This window comes from Capricornis sumatraensis, chromosome 15, assembly GCF_032405125.1.
Source record: "Capricornis sumatraensis isolate serow.1 chromosome 15, serow.2, whole genome shotgun sequence".
NCBI lineage: Eukaryota > Metazoa > Chordata > Mammalia > Artiodactyla > Bovidae > Capricornis > Capricornis sumatraensis.
In genome coordinates, this window is record NC_091083.1 from 5,930,823 (window position 1) to 5,945,838 (window position 15,016).

Sequence of the window (15,016 nt, forward strand, 5' to 3'; positions counted from 1 at the left end):
TGAATACCAGCAGCCTGAACACTGACTGTGATATGTTGTAGGAACCTCTCTAACCAGAAAGTACACAAGAATCATCTGGGATTTAGTAAAAATGCAGGTTCTGATTCAGTAGGTCTGAGGTGAGGACACATTCTCCCTTTCTAACAAGCTCCCAGTTGATGCTGATGCTGCTGGTCTGAGAACCACAGTTTGACTAGCAAAGGGTTAGATCAGCACTACCCAGCTGAAATATAATGCAAGCCACAGATGCAGTTTAATTTTTTCTGGTAGCCACAGGTAAAATTAATTTCATTATTTTATATTCCACATAGAAGTGATACCATATGGTATTTACCTTTCCCTGCCTGGCTGACTTCACTTGGTGTGATCATTTCTTAAGTCCATCCATGTTGCTGCAAATGGCCTTATTTCATTCCTTTTCATGGCTGAGTAGCAGTCCACTGTGTGAATGTACCACGTCTTCTTTATCCATTCCTCTATAAATGGGCATTTAGATTGGTTCCATGTCTTGGCTGTTGTAAGCAATGTTGCTCTGAGCATAGGGATGCATGTATCTTTTAAAATTCTGGTATGTCATTTTGTAACCCAATAGGTCATTTTAATATGAAATCAATATAAAATCAGTTAACATATTTTACATTCTTCTGTTCATACAAAGTCGTCAAAATATAATACGTGTTTTCTATTCGGATGAACTGCATTTCAGTTGCTGCATATGCCTGTGGTTACCCTGTTCGTGCTCGTCTAGATAATTGATACCCACCCTGCCTGTAAGCTATGAAAGTATTGGGTTATGATCCATCTTAGTACCATAACCAGCCTACCATTGCCCTGGCAAGTGAGTCTCAAAGCGATGTTGCCCAAAGTAGAAAGCCTTGAATGTCATGCACTCTTCTGCAAGTTGTCTGTCTTCAGGCAGTATTACCTGTGGACACAGCACCATTATCTTTGCATAAAATGTGTGAAGAGGCCTGGGCCCCTGCTCTCCCATGGCAGAGGTCTGGGTTTGGGGGCTTGGGAGGCGGGCGTTTTACTTTCCCATTGACCCTGCAAGTAGAAGCTCAGTGCAGGGCTGAATGAGAAAGGCCATCATTAGAAATATTGAACTTTAGAGCCCTCAGGGAATATCCAGGTGAGATTATTCGATGAAATTGAGATGAGAAACCCAGAATCAAGGGGTGCAGAATTGAGTTCTACAGATACTGAGACCATCAAGACTCTTTCACCTTCACTCACAAAGTGTGGTCTACTTTCCAGCTGCACACGCCTCAGTGGGAACTCCCTGCACATTAGAGTCTCAGGCCCACACAGACCTACAGATCCAGAATCTTCATTACTAACAACCATGCCCGCCCCCGCCCCTCCACCCAGTGACTCGTATGTGCAGTAAAGTTTGAGGAGCTCCCGACTGTGGCTCTGGGCCCAGGCAGGAATGGACGCTTCACGCAACATGAGAGCCTTTGCTTCTGCACGTGTATGGCTTGGTTGGTTTTATGCTGCTTTTCCAGATCAGCTCGCTTTGGGAAAACAGATGTTGCTTTCAATATTGTTCTTTCATTACGGTGCTCAGATCAACACCCATTTGGATGGTTTCTTGAACCCTGCTGATCTAAACAAGCGTTGTTTCTAGTGCACACTTATATAATTTGCTACAAAGGTCTTTCTGGTTGCTCTTTGCCATAGCAACATTCAATCCCAGAAGTCCATGCTGATCACCCAGAAAGAGAAAGTCTTGTTAATCAGACAGATATTTAGATGCTTGAAATTTTGCAAAATGACAGTTCTGTAGACCTGTGTCATGCCTTTTGTCAGCTTGTCATATTACAAGAAACCCTGTGACTCATATGACCTTAAGAATCTGGGATCAGGAACAAGTTGCCTGGCCGCACATCCTGCCTCTTCCTCTTCCCAGCTGTGTGACCGAGAGACGCTTAGTGGCCTCACTGAGCCTCACCTGCTTCATCTCAAAATGGAACAGCATCACGGTGCCTGCTCATAGGATTGCTGTGTAGGTTACAGGATGCGTTACGTGGAAAGTACCTGTGCCTTTCTCATCGAAAGCCCCCAGTGTACGTTCACTGTTCAGATCACAGGGTGCTAGAATTTCAGAGCTGGAGGTGGAACTAAGACACTGCATTTTTCAGATGTAGAAGAGAAAGCCCAGAAGTGAAAAGAACTCACCTGAGTCTACACAGCAGGCTAGGCCAGGGTCCAGCCTAAAACTCAGCCTTCTGATTTCTTGTGTGATACTGTCAACTCCACCCATCCCTGAGCAAGTACAGTCCTGGGAAAGTGGCTCGGATCAGTAAATCGAAATGTCCTCACTTCCATGCTTTGATTGCTGCAGTCTTGTTTTACTTAAGAGCCATGGTCTGAACCCTATAGTCATAAATACGTGATATATAAGTCTGTGTTCTAGGGCAGAAGTCTATACTTAACGATAAGATTTGGGGTTTTTTGTGGTCATACCATTTGACATGAGTACAGCTTAGGAGCCCAGGATCCTGGAACCATAGGACAGCTCTTAGCTAGCGATATTCTGTTCACGTTATCACAGCAGTCAGTTAAAGCAAACCATCATTTTTAAAAATTACACTTACAGACCTTAAACACTCTTATGGCAGGCTGAGTGTGGATTGGAAAAGAACTTCCAGACACAGAGCCTTTCAGAAGGGAATGAGTTTATTAAGAACACAGAGCAGAGATAACGTGGGCATGGCGAGTGCAGCAGGCCAGCCTCCTGACAGACCAGGGGGAGGGGACACTTTCCGTGGGTTAGTAGCCAGTTTTTATAGCCTCAAGACAAACCAGATTCTGGCTGGAGGCTTGGCTTTAGGTGACTGGTTAGGGTATGATAGGGTGATCATGGGGTAGTGTTTTTGCTGAATTTGGTGTCAGGAAGCTGGTTGGTAATGATCAGGGGGCGTTTGGGGCCACAGTTAACAAAGGGGCTTGGTTAGCCTCAGAGGTGCCATTGGCTCTGGGCTCCACTTCTGTGGCCTTGGTGCAAGGCCTCACACCTGTGGCCTGGGACAGAACTCCACAAAGACTCTATTCTAACTTGTTACGTATAGACTTGGTTCAGTTGTTAGCCAATCTTTTAATGTTAGGGCCAAAATCTTTGCATCCAGTTTGGGTCTGTTGGTTGTGGTTGATGGATTTTTTTGCCAGTGTGTCCTCAATCTTGTCCGACTCTTTGTGGCCTTATGCACTGTAGCCAAGCAGGCTCCTCTGTCCATGGAATTTTCCAGGCAAGAATAATAGAGTGGGTTGCCATTTCCTACTCCAGGGGATTTTCCTGAACCCGGGATAGAACCCTTGTCTCTTGCATCTTTGAATTGGTAGGTGGATTCTTTATCACTAGCACCACCTGGGAAGCCTTTTTTTTTTTTTTTTTTTTACTTGTACTGCACCCATAATGCATTGTCTGAAATATCCAGTTTGGTTTCTTTAAAACACAACTGAGTCCACTTTAAAGACATTCTTGGAGCAGTTAAAGAACAGAATCCTACAATTGAATAACTTTTTTCCCTAATCTTTTAGTTGTCTCATTTACACAGAACTTGAGAAAAAATTCTTAGCCACTTACCTTTGAAGAAATCTTCCCAAGTATTCACTGGAAGAACCAGCCACCCTCTTGCTTTCCACAAGCATTTTTTACTGATTAATGTAGTTTTTATTACAAACATAAACAGGCGTAGAAATAAACATAAACAACTCATGGTACTCATGCAAGATGAGAGCAGAAACTTACAAAATGTTGAAAAGTAGCTTATTAACTGTGAGGATTAGCCATTCGCTGGGTGGTCAGAATGTTTTGATTGTTTTTTGCCATCTGGCAAGTCTTGGTCTGACCAGTGATATAGAAGTTATAAGAGGCTTTCCAGCACAGACCTTGCTTAGGAGTATTTATTTGAGATTCTTGAGTCTATTCTTAATTCCTGGGCTTGTGTGATACTTACAGTCCAGTGATTCTGAAAAATTCACTTAACCAAACATTGAACCCAGGCAGATGGGATTCATCAATTCATGTCCTGTCGACGGAAGACCAGCTTTCCCATGTGGGACCTTGCTTGACTCTGTGAAAGTCAACTTACTTCCTTGTTCCTCCACTTCCTAAAAGGGTTCTCTGGTATCTTGTCTTATTTCAAGTGAGTGTTTTAAGAGTCAATAAGATTTAACATGAAATCTTACTTTAATAGAGTTAAGGTTTCAAATAAATACAAAATATTTTCACAGTACCCAAGACAGTGAAAATGATGGTGCATTTTCTTATTTAGATAAAAGATGACACTTGTATAAAAGACAGCCTTATAGCTCATCTTGTCTTTTCTTCAGCCATGCCCTCTGCTTAAAGAGTAAATAAGCTTGCCTAGTCCCTCTACCAGAGAAGGCAATGGCACCCCACTCCAGTTCTCTTGCCTGGAAAATCCCATGGATGGAGGAGCCTGGTGAGCTGCAGTTCATGGGGTTGCTAAGTGGGACACGACTGAGCGACTTCACTTTCACTCTTCACTGTCATGCATTGGAGAAGGAATATGGCAACCCACCCCAGTGTTCTTGCCTGGAGAATCCCAGGGACAGGGGAGCCTGGTGGGCTGCCGTCTATGGGGTCGCACAGAGTCAGACATGACTGATGCGACTTAGCAGCAATAGCAGCAGTTCCTCTACCGCTTTAACAAGATTTGAGCTCAATTTTATAGACCTTTCTCCCCTATGGAATAAATGTCTGATAGGACCCTAAACGTGAGTCCACATCAGACCTTCCAACCACATCCTTCTGGTTGCTGAGGCCATGGACACTCTTCCTGTGTCCTGATCGGTCTGTTAACAAACATTCTGTGTCTAGAATCTAGCTGATTCTACCCTCACCATCCCTGCAGTGCTCTCCAACTCAATACCATTTCTCCCCTAATTCTCTGCCTTGACTTTGCCTGTTGTAGTCTGTTCCCAAAGTAGCAGTTGGAAGGATGTTTCTAGAAAGTAATTCAGATCCTATCACTGATGCTAAGAACCCTCCAAGGCTCACAGGGCCTTAAAGAATCCCTTCTCACCTCCCTTCCTCTGGCTGCCACCCTCTCCCTCTCCCTATTTCCTTCCAGCCTCAGGAACTTTGCCTGTGCATACGCTTCCTTTTGCCTGGAGCACAGGATCCCCAGTTACATGCGGCGCCTCCTCCCTCACGTTCCGCAGGTCTCTGCTGGAACCTCACCTTAGCTGCCTGCCTCATCTCCCCTCAGCACATGCTAACTCCTTGTCCTGCTTCATTTTTCTTCGTAGCACTTACCACTACTTACACGCCATGCATTTACCTATTGGCTCCCCATTCCCTGCTACATCCCTAGCATCTAGAACCTTCAGTGCCTGACATTTAAACAGTGCTCAGTACATACATTTTGTTGTTTTGTATATATAAAGTGTTTTTACTTGGGCCATCTTTAAATTCTAGTGAATTTGTTTCCATATCGCTTCAGTTTTATGTTTTGGTTTTTTGGCCATGGGACACGTGGGATCTGAGCTCCCCAATGAGGGACTGAACCTGCTCCGAAGGGAAGTCCCTTTATATACATATATATATATATATATATATATAATTTCCAGAATGACAAAGAAACACGTTAACAGTGGCAGCCTCTGGGAGTGGAATCAGACGGAGAGTGAAAGATGTTGGGTTTTTTCCTTCTCACTTGTCTTTTTTTGTATGATTTTTTTTTCTTTTTCATTATTAAACTTAAATGTTATTGGACTGTAGCTGCTTTACAGTGTTGCGGTAGTTTCTGCTGTTCAGCACAGTGAAGCAGCTGTATGCGCACGTACGTCCCCTCTTTCTTGGATTTCCTCCCCATCTAGGTCCCCGCAGAGCGCTGAGCAGAGCTCTCCGAGCTGCACAGCAGGTTCTCGTTGGCTGTCTATTTTGTGCATAATATCCATAGTGTATATGTGGCACTCCCCGTCTCCCAGTTCATCACACCGTCTCTCCCCCTCAGTGTCCATAAATCTGTCCTCATTTTATTGATGTCTTTATGTGGACTGAATCCATAAACTCTAACCTAGGTGATAAATAGGTATAACCCTAAAGCTTTTTACAGGTTAGCTATAAGAAAAGCTAGGAGAATGATGTTTGGATAAGAAAACCAAGAAAATGTGGTTCAATCATAGTCCAAAATGTCTGGGATTCCATGGCATTATTTTTAGAGTCACTTTTCAGGATGTAAGGGGGCCGTTGCTGAGGATCCATGACAAGCCTGGAGGCTGTAACCCCAGTGTCTTGACCTCTTCCCAATTGAGATCATTATTTTCTGCTTCCCTAAATCCTTCCTGTCATTCCAGTTAGAAAACTCTGCTTTCATTTCCTCTCCTTAAAGGTCTTCTGTTAAAAGAAATTGCTAGCAAATTGCTGGTACTTTTTCCTCAAATCCAGTATGCCTTTGGGTAATAGGTAGGTCTGATTGGTCACATAACTTAAAACATCTATAAGTAAAAACAATTGCATGAAGGAGATATTTCCCTTTTTTTTTTTTCTAAACTGTATGTAATAGAGCTTTTTTCTGAATCCTCCTCATCTCTCTGCCACTGTTTTACCATAAACCCTATTGTGCTGTGTGCTTAGTTGCTCAGTTGTGTCCAACTCTTTGCAACCCTGGGGACTGTAGCCCACCAGGGTCTTCTATGCATAGGGATTCTCCAGGCGAGAATATTGCAGTGGGTAGCCATTCACTCCTCCAGGGGATCTTCTCAACCCAGGGATCGAACCCAGGTCTCCCATGTTGCAGGAGGATTCTTTACTGTCTGAGCCACGAGAGAAGCCCATAAACCCTACAAGAAATGCCAAATATTGTAACAAACTTCCTTATTTAGAAGAGAAATTTGCTTTCTCTGATGTATTTTTTCTCTCTTAGGATACAACTAGCTGGGGAAGATTTTGTCTCTGGCGTGTTAAAGGGAGTTCAGATGTCTTTCATTTAGTTCCAGCTGGTGCAACAGAGCAAACTGCAAGCACAGTCACTGTACATAAGATTGAAAGGCAACCCTCTTTGAAAATCTCCACAAATAAATATGTTATTTTATACCAAGTTGAATTTTATTTTGATTACAAAAATAAGCTGTTATTATGAAGTTCAAAATGCACAGATTTGGATTTGAGTTTAGACAACTTCCAGACTGCTCATCATGCTTTCTGTAGGTTATAAATATTTGGCAAACTCCATAAATTATGCTTTGTAACCAAGTCATTAAATAAGCCCATGATTGAATACTGTAGAAAGTAAATTACAAAAATGTTGTGTCTTCTTCTTGCAGACAGAAAAGATAAGGTCAGATAGTTTATTACAGGTAATAAAATCTTATTTTAGTCAATTGAATTGAATGTCAAAATCACTCTGCTAAACTGAAATTATGTTGAGTGGAAGAATTACTGCAAAAGTTCTTGGAGAAGGGATTTATTCTTTGTTTTGTTAAGGGAAAAAGTCAAGTTCACATTTAGTCAGTGCCGCCTAATGGCTTTGCTCACACCCTGCAGAGCTCGCCTGAGATTTCCAGGTGGCACTAGTGGTAAAGGGCCCACGTGCCAAGGCAGAAGGCAAAAGACACTCGAGTTCGATCCCTGGGTCGGGAAGGTCTCCTGGAGGAGGGCGTGGCAACCCACTCCATTATTCTTGCCTGGAGAATGCCATGGGCAGAGGAGCCTGGCAGACTGCAGTCCGTAGGGTCGAATTGCAAAGGGTCCCAAACACCACTGAAGCGACTTAGCACTCATGCAGAGCTCCCCTCCTTTCAACTAGGTCCTCTACCCATAGGCAAGCACAGACCTACTCAAAGGGACCTAACCAGAAGCCTCACCTGGGACTTTCTTAAAAATGCAAATTCTTGGGTCTTATGCCAGCCTAATAAATCTGAAATTCTCAGAATGGAGCTCAGCTCTCTGTTTTTGTTTCTCTTTTTGTTAATCAAAGTATAACTGATTAATATAACAGTTATATTAATATACAATGTTAGAAACAATTAATATAAACAATGGTATATTAATTTGAGGGCACATCATCATGATTCAGTATTTTTACAGTAATATTTTAACTAGCCTCCCAGGTGATTCTGATGCTGGATGAAGTTTGAGTCCCCATTTGCTTAGCATACAAATGGACTTTGTCCAAAAATTATAGCCACTTTGAACCCAAACAAGTTTTTATCAAATTAATTGACTGCAGCAGGCAGGTGAATCTATAGACCTACTGATTCCTGTGGCCTTGGCAGAAATGTTTCAGTTCAGTTCAGTTCAGTCGCTCAGTCGTGTCCGACTCTTTGTGACCCCATGAATCGCAGCACGCCAGGCCTCCCTGTCCATCACCAAATCCAGCCATCTCATCCTCGATCCCCTTCTCCTCCTGCCCCCAATCCCTCCCAGCATCAGAGTCTTTTCCAGTGAGTCAACTCTTCACATGAGGTGGCCAAAGTACTGGAGTTTCAGCTTTAGTATCATTCCTTCCAAAGAAATCCCAGGGTTGATCTCCTTCAGAATGGACTGGTTGGATCTCCTTGCAGTCCAAGGGACTCTCAAGAGTCTTCTCCAACACCACAGTTCAAAAGCATCAATTCTTCGGCGCTTGGCCTTCTTCACAGTCCAGAATTCACTAATACAAAAAGCATGATTAAAAGGAATTTATTCCTGTGACCCTAGTGAGGAAAAAGCTATTTCTTGAAGTGTAGTTTTAATTGTATTAGCTGTCTGGTGGTTCTCAAAGTGTGGTCTCAGACCAGCAACTTCAGCGGTACCTGGGAAATTAATCCGAGATGTGAGATCTTGTGCTCAACTTAGGAGCTCAAGGTTAGAGCTGCTGCCCTGCAGAAAAGCTCTGTAAGGAGTTTCTCCTGCTTCTCTTGCAGAGGAGCCTTGAGGAACTTGCATTTACTGGTTTGAGGGACTTGCGTTTACTGGTTTGAGGGACTTGCGTTTACTGGTTTGAGGGACTTGCATTTACTGGTTTGCTGCCTAGTCTCACCTGAGCCGATGCCTGCTGAATGCTAAAGGAGCTCAGTTGTAAATCTGCATTTCCTATCCATCGTCCAAGCCCCAATATCACCACACTGTCTCCTGGTTTTTTGAGGCTCAAGTTTGGGGTGGGGTACGTGTATGTGCGTGTGTTTGTTTCGTGTTTCCAAGAGTGAATGTTGGCATGCTCTTGTTTTATTTTTTCTTTAAACCATCCCAAATTCACGGGAAGAAATCAGCGAGGGGCAGTAAAACGTTTTCTTAGGGACAAGCTGTGAATTGGAGCAAATGGGCGGATGCGTATTTGTGAGCTTTAAGTGTCCCCATCTCACCTAGGTGTTCTCTTCTTGCCAAAAAGAAAGTGGGGCTCATTTGCTTAATAGCTGGGTTGAATGTGGAGACCATGAAATCCTGAGCCTTGGGAGGGCCGCATGCATCAGTGCATGTAGAGTGGGTAACACTTGCCCTGGGGGCCTCCATGGCCACCGGTCGTCTTTGCCCTCCCTTCTTCCAGCAGTTGGCATGCTCCTCTTGCCAGACTGTCTGTCCCGGGATCCAGGACGTAGTGTCTGACCCATGGTGGTGCTCTCTGCACTTTGAAATTGTTTCTTTATCTCTATATTATCAAAAATTAGTTCCTTTAGACCAGAAGTTGTTGACCCAGATGCCTACGGGAGCCAGGGAGATGATGTGAGTAATGGAAAGGTGCTGGGAGAGAGACAGGGATGGAATAGAATGTAGTGAAGTAAGGGGTACATATCCCATCTGGGGGCACTTAACTCTTGCCAGTTTTCCAACCAACAGAACATGGCCCAGAGGTTGCTAGATGGTTGTTGGTGGTATTTTTTCCATGAGATACTGAACATCTGGATTTTTTACATGAAATTTCCTGATGTTAAAATGTTGACAAATATATTCATTTTTGTTAGCACTGTGTGTGTCAAACAGCAAACTTGTCTGTGGATCATTTGGAACCGCAGCTCGAGACAACAGCCGGCATGCAGCATGGATGAATTTGCACTAAAGTGAATGCTAATGTTTGCATAATATATTTACCTCACTGGCATTTTAAGTGAAGATGCCCTTTGTGTCTTTTTTCCTTCCTTCATTCAGCTGTTCATCCTAGAATTATTTTTTGATGAATTATAAATGTGGGCAAATCATTTCTTCTACATGAGCTTTCTTATCCTCATTTTTAAAAAAAGAGAGTTACAGTGAATGACCCTTGAAGTTACTTTCCCCTATAAAGACATGGAATTTCAAAATAAAAACGTGTACTAGATGCCAAGAAGGGTACCAGTTAGTTGCTTGGATCCCTGTGTCTATTCTGAAGATTCTTTGGATGTAACAGAAGGTCATGGCTTGAGTTGTAGGAAGGATGCAACATGATCTTGACGTTCTAAAAAGGTGATTATTTTAGTTGCTCAGTCCTGTCTGACTCCTTGCGACCCTATGAACTGTAGCCCGCCAGACTCCTCTGTCCATGGGATTTTCCAGGCAAGAATACTGGAGTGCATGACTATTTCCTCCTTCAGGGGATTTTCTCAACCTAGGGATCGAACCTGAGTCTTTCATGTCTCCTGCCTTTGCAGGGAAGGTAATACGGTAATAGCATAGGGCTCAGAGCACTGCTTCTCAAAGTGTGGTCTGGACCAGCAGGGTCTTCATCACCTGGGAACTTAGAAATGTAGGGTCTCAGGCGTATCCTCTGATTCAGACCTGCTGAATCAGAGTCTGCATTTGCATAAGATCTCTAGGTACTTCCTTTACACTTTCAAGTTTGAGAAGTACAGTTGTACCTCAAAATCCACAGGGAAGTGGTTCTAGGAACTGCACCACCACGTCCCCCACCCCCCCGCCCCCCGACCCCTGAATATACCAAAATCCACAGGTGCTCAAGTCCCTTGTATAAAATGGCATCATACAGTTGGCCCTCAAATCTGTGGGTTCCTCATCAGCAGACTCGGAGGACCAGCTCTGCAGAGGTAGGATAAAGGAAATAAGTCATCCTTGCCTTCAGCAGTTACACAAGGAGGAAGACCTGAGAAACATTTGAAATCAAGAGACTGTTCCAGGTGAAATTGGAGGAGATTTTAAATCTGATTAACTGAGAGCATGCTGCTAAGATCATCAGAAATTGAGGGCCTAGTTACTTTGGGGCAAGAGAGCAAGAGACAGTGAATTTAGAATATGTTCTCTGAGGGATGTGAGTGTCCTGGACTTGCTGTGGTCACACGGTATGAAGGAGCTCACTGGCTGCTCACTGGGAGCTCATCTGCAGGCTGGCCCTGACCTCCTGTCTCTGTGTTCCCCATCTCTATACCCCTTAACATTCCAAAGGTGACTATCCTTATTTTTTTGAAACACCACCCCCCCACTGCCAGTTTCTTAAGTCATCAAATGTGGGGGTTTAGTGTTATTTTTCTTAGTAAAACTCCTTACCAAAATGCATGTGCAGGAACCCAGCACTGGAGCTGGAAGAGGTTTCACTGTGGTTCTCAGGCGCCTTGTCGCTTTCATCAAGAAGGTTTCCTTGGGGTCAGAGGGGGAGCAAAGTGAGAAAGAAGCCTCCAGTGAGGCCTGTCACAAGTGAATGCAAGTGAAATTCACAAGAAATTAACTGTTTTAAGTGAACATTTTAGTGCCATTTAGTACATCACCTGGAGAAGGAAATGGCAACCCGCTCCAGTCTTCTTGCCTGGAGAACCGCATGGACAGAGGAGCCTGGCGGGCTGTTGTTCATGGAGTCACAAAGAGTCGACTCTGACTCCGTGACTGAGCACAGTGTATCACAGTGCTGTGCAACCATGACCGCGTCTAGTTCTATAGCAGCATACCCCTAAAGAAAAACCCATGTCCACTTAAGGGGTGCCCCCCTTCCCCCTATTTACAACCCCCATACTCACTCTAATGTGTCTTTTTAATGTGCACACAATTTTCATTTATACTAAGTTGGACTCATGCCAGTAGAGTTTAACGTGAAAGTGAAAGTGTTAGTCGCTCCATTGTATCTGACTCTTTGCAACCCCATGGACTATAGCCCACCAGGCTCCTCTATCCCTGGCATTTTCCAGGCAAGAATACTAGAATGGGTAGCCATTCCCTTCTCCAGGAGATCTTCCTGACCCGGAGATCGAACCGAGGTCTTCTGCCTTACAAGGCAATTCTTTGCTGTCTGAGCCACCAGGAAAGCAGTTTAACATAGTACTATATTTTATCATTAACAGGTTTATCATGTGTATTTTCTTGGCCTTTAAAATGTTTTCTTGGGCTTCAATTTAACTGTAAGTCCCCATGACCTTTAAGGTGGGTTTTCTAGGTTGTTGCCTCTCTTGCTTCTCTGGAAACCTCTCAGCCTCTTCTGTTCCAATGCTGTGATCTTAACAGGGGACATGTTTTCTCTGCTAAGGTTTCATGAACGCGAAGGTTTCCTGAGAAAAGACTCAGCCCTGGGCCCAGCCCGCAGTCACTTGGGTTGCCCTAATTGCAAGTGTTATCAAATGACTCTGCCAAGGGAATGCAAAATGAATTACTCTAATTGTACCAGAAGTTTGAATTTCACCTTTTGGCCCCTGGGACAGAAAAATGTCACTAGCTGTAAATTGATTCTCCATTTACCACATAGCTCCAGTTTTTACTGCTAGCAAAAAAAAAATGTCACTGGGAACATAATGTGTGTGTAACATGGGCCTACATGTGTTTGTGTGTTTTCTTATCTTTGGGGTATAATTAAAAGATGGGACTCGTGAGGAGGTGGGTTGGCAATGCCTGAGATGAGACTCTGTTGCCTCTAAGGAAATAATTTAATAATCCTAATAGCACAATCCATGGGCCAGATCCAGCCTTCTGCTCTGACTTTTTAAAATGTTTATTCTGTTTATGTGGCTGTAGCGGGTCTTAGCTGCAGCACACAGGATCTTCAGTCTTCATGGCGGCATGCAGGGTCTTTGGTTGCTTTTGTGAACTCTTGGTTGCAGCATGCGGGATGTAGTGCTCTGACCAGGGATCAAATCTGGGCCTCCTGTATTGGGAGTGTGGTGTCTTAGCCACTGGACCACAGGGAATTCCCCCTCAGCCTGATTTTTGTATAGCCAGTGAGCTAAAAATGGCTTTTAAATTTTGAAAAGATTATTAAAACAAAACTGTGCAACAGAGAGCCATATGTGGCCCCCAGTTCCTAAAGTATTTATTTCCTGGCTCTTTACCGATAAAGTTTACTGGCCCCTAATGATTATAAGAAGAACAGCAGCGGTGAAGTTTTGATTTCATATTGGATGCTAGATACAGTTAAGAGTGCTTGGCGGGCGTTATCTCATTTAATTCTCAAAACAGTCCTGTGAGATGGATTATTCTCATTTGCAGAGGGAGAAATAGGCCCAGAGAGTTGAGTAGCTTGCCCAGGTTCACACAGACAGTAAATGGCGAGCTGGTGTCTTGAACCAGGCGCTGGGTCCACTCCAGATCCTGTGTTCTTCACGCCCTCTGTGGCAGCTCCCAATCTGAGGACTGGTCTCTTCCACTTGCAGCACAGTATGGTGTTGCTGTACTTTTCAGGCAACCGTTTAATGTCACTATTTCTGGGAGGTGTGGTCATAGGGCAGTGCTCCCGAAATCGGAGGCCTGCACAGTGTTTTCCGCAAAAAAAAGTCCACGTGCAAAGAAGATTCTTTGGTCAAGTGAGCATGAAGAAGCCTTGTTTAGCAGAATTTCTTTACTATAGCTATCTCATAAGCAGTGATATATTCTCATACCAGTCTCAGCCAGGAGGAGGGATATTCCATTTTTGTTTCTTTTTTTCCCAAATGGGTATGCATTCATTCATTCATTCCTATTGAAGAGACACAATATGTTTCAGAACTACTGTTTTACAAAGAAAAAAGTCAGCAAATGATGTCATAGAGGCATTGCTCAGCCCAGTATTTTCCCAGATGTGTCAGAACAATATAATGCAGACAGTCATTCATCTTTACCATTAACATCCTTTTTATTGTCCTTGTTTTCCTGCTGCCATGTCTCTTCCTTCCCTCCCCAATTTTTAGGGGATAGAGCAGAGGAAGTGTGGGATTTTTTCCATAAATTAAAGGAAATTAGATAATGAAACTCAAACCCTTTGATTTAAATTATTTTTAGTACTTTTTATCTTGAAAGTCCTGTTTGGTTTGTGGGATTACCTGTACATTTGATCAGCCCGGACTGATCAGTGATGTTGCCTGGAAGTATAAACAGACAGAGGCTCCTTGATTGATGATACTTATTCAGACCCTCAGCAGGTAGCATTTGTCTGCATGTCGAGTACTATTCATTTTGGTATAGCTTAATTTGCTAGTGTTGTCAACTGACATGTGTCAGGAGAAAAAGTGACCTTAGAGATCTTAAATACAGGCATCAGCCACAGAAACAATTTCATGAACACCTTTTAATTCATCAGCTCTTCACCCATCCCTCACCACCAGGATTCTGCAAATCTGACAGTTGAGACCAAAAATGCACTCTTACAAAACCAGCAGTTTCTGACCAGCATAAAATGGTGCTTTTGTTCTCTTAAAATCTTATAATTCTTCAATTATTTCAGAGTTATCCATATGGATATAAAATATTGTTATATAAAATAAACAAGACATCTCATTTTCTTTTCTTTTTAAAAATGTTTATTTGGCGGCATTGGGTCTGAGCTGCTGCACGTGGGATCCCGGCTGTTAGGCAGGGTCTTGTCCTTGGTGGAACACGGACTCTCTAGGTGTGGCGCTCAGGCTTAGCTGCTCTGCAGCATGTGGTATCTTAGTTCCCTGACCGGGGATCAAACCCATGTCCCCTGCATTGTATGGTGGATTCTTAACGACGGGGCCACCAGGGAAGCCCCTCCCATTTTCTTTTTGAATGGCGCTGCTCTGTGCCTTTTGAGCCATTAAAGAGCATCGTGTATTGCTTATATCATGTTGTTCATTCAGAAAGTGCAAGTAAACACGAGCATAAATTTATTCTGAATGTATATATATATGTGTGACTTAGGCTGGGTCTATGAAATAGGCT

General features: G+C 43.4%; 1 protein-coding gene across 4 annotated transcripts in view; it reads left to right on the forward strand.

Annotated features, from left to right (window-relative positions):
- PLCB4 (phospholipase C beta 4) overlaps positions 1-15,016 on the forward strand; it is a 187,734-nt gene that overhangs the window by 32,040 nt on the left and 140,678 nt on the right. The window lies entirely within an intron of this gene.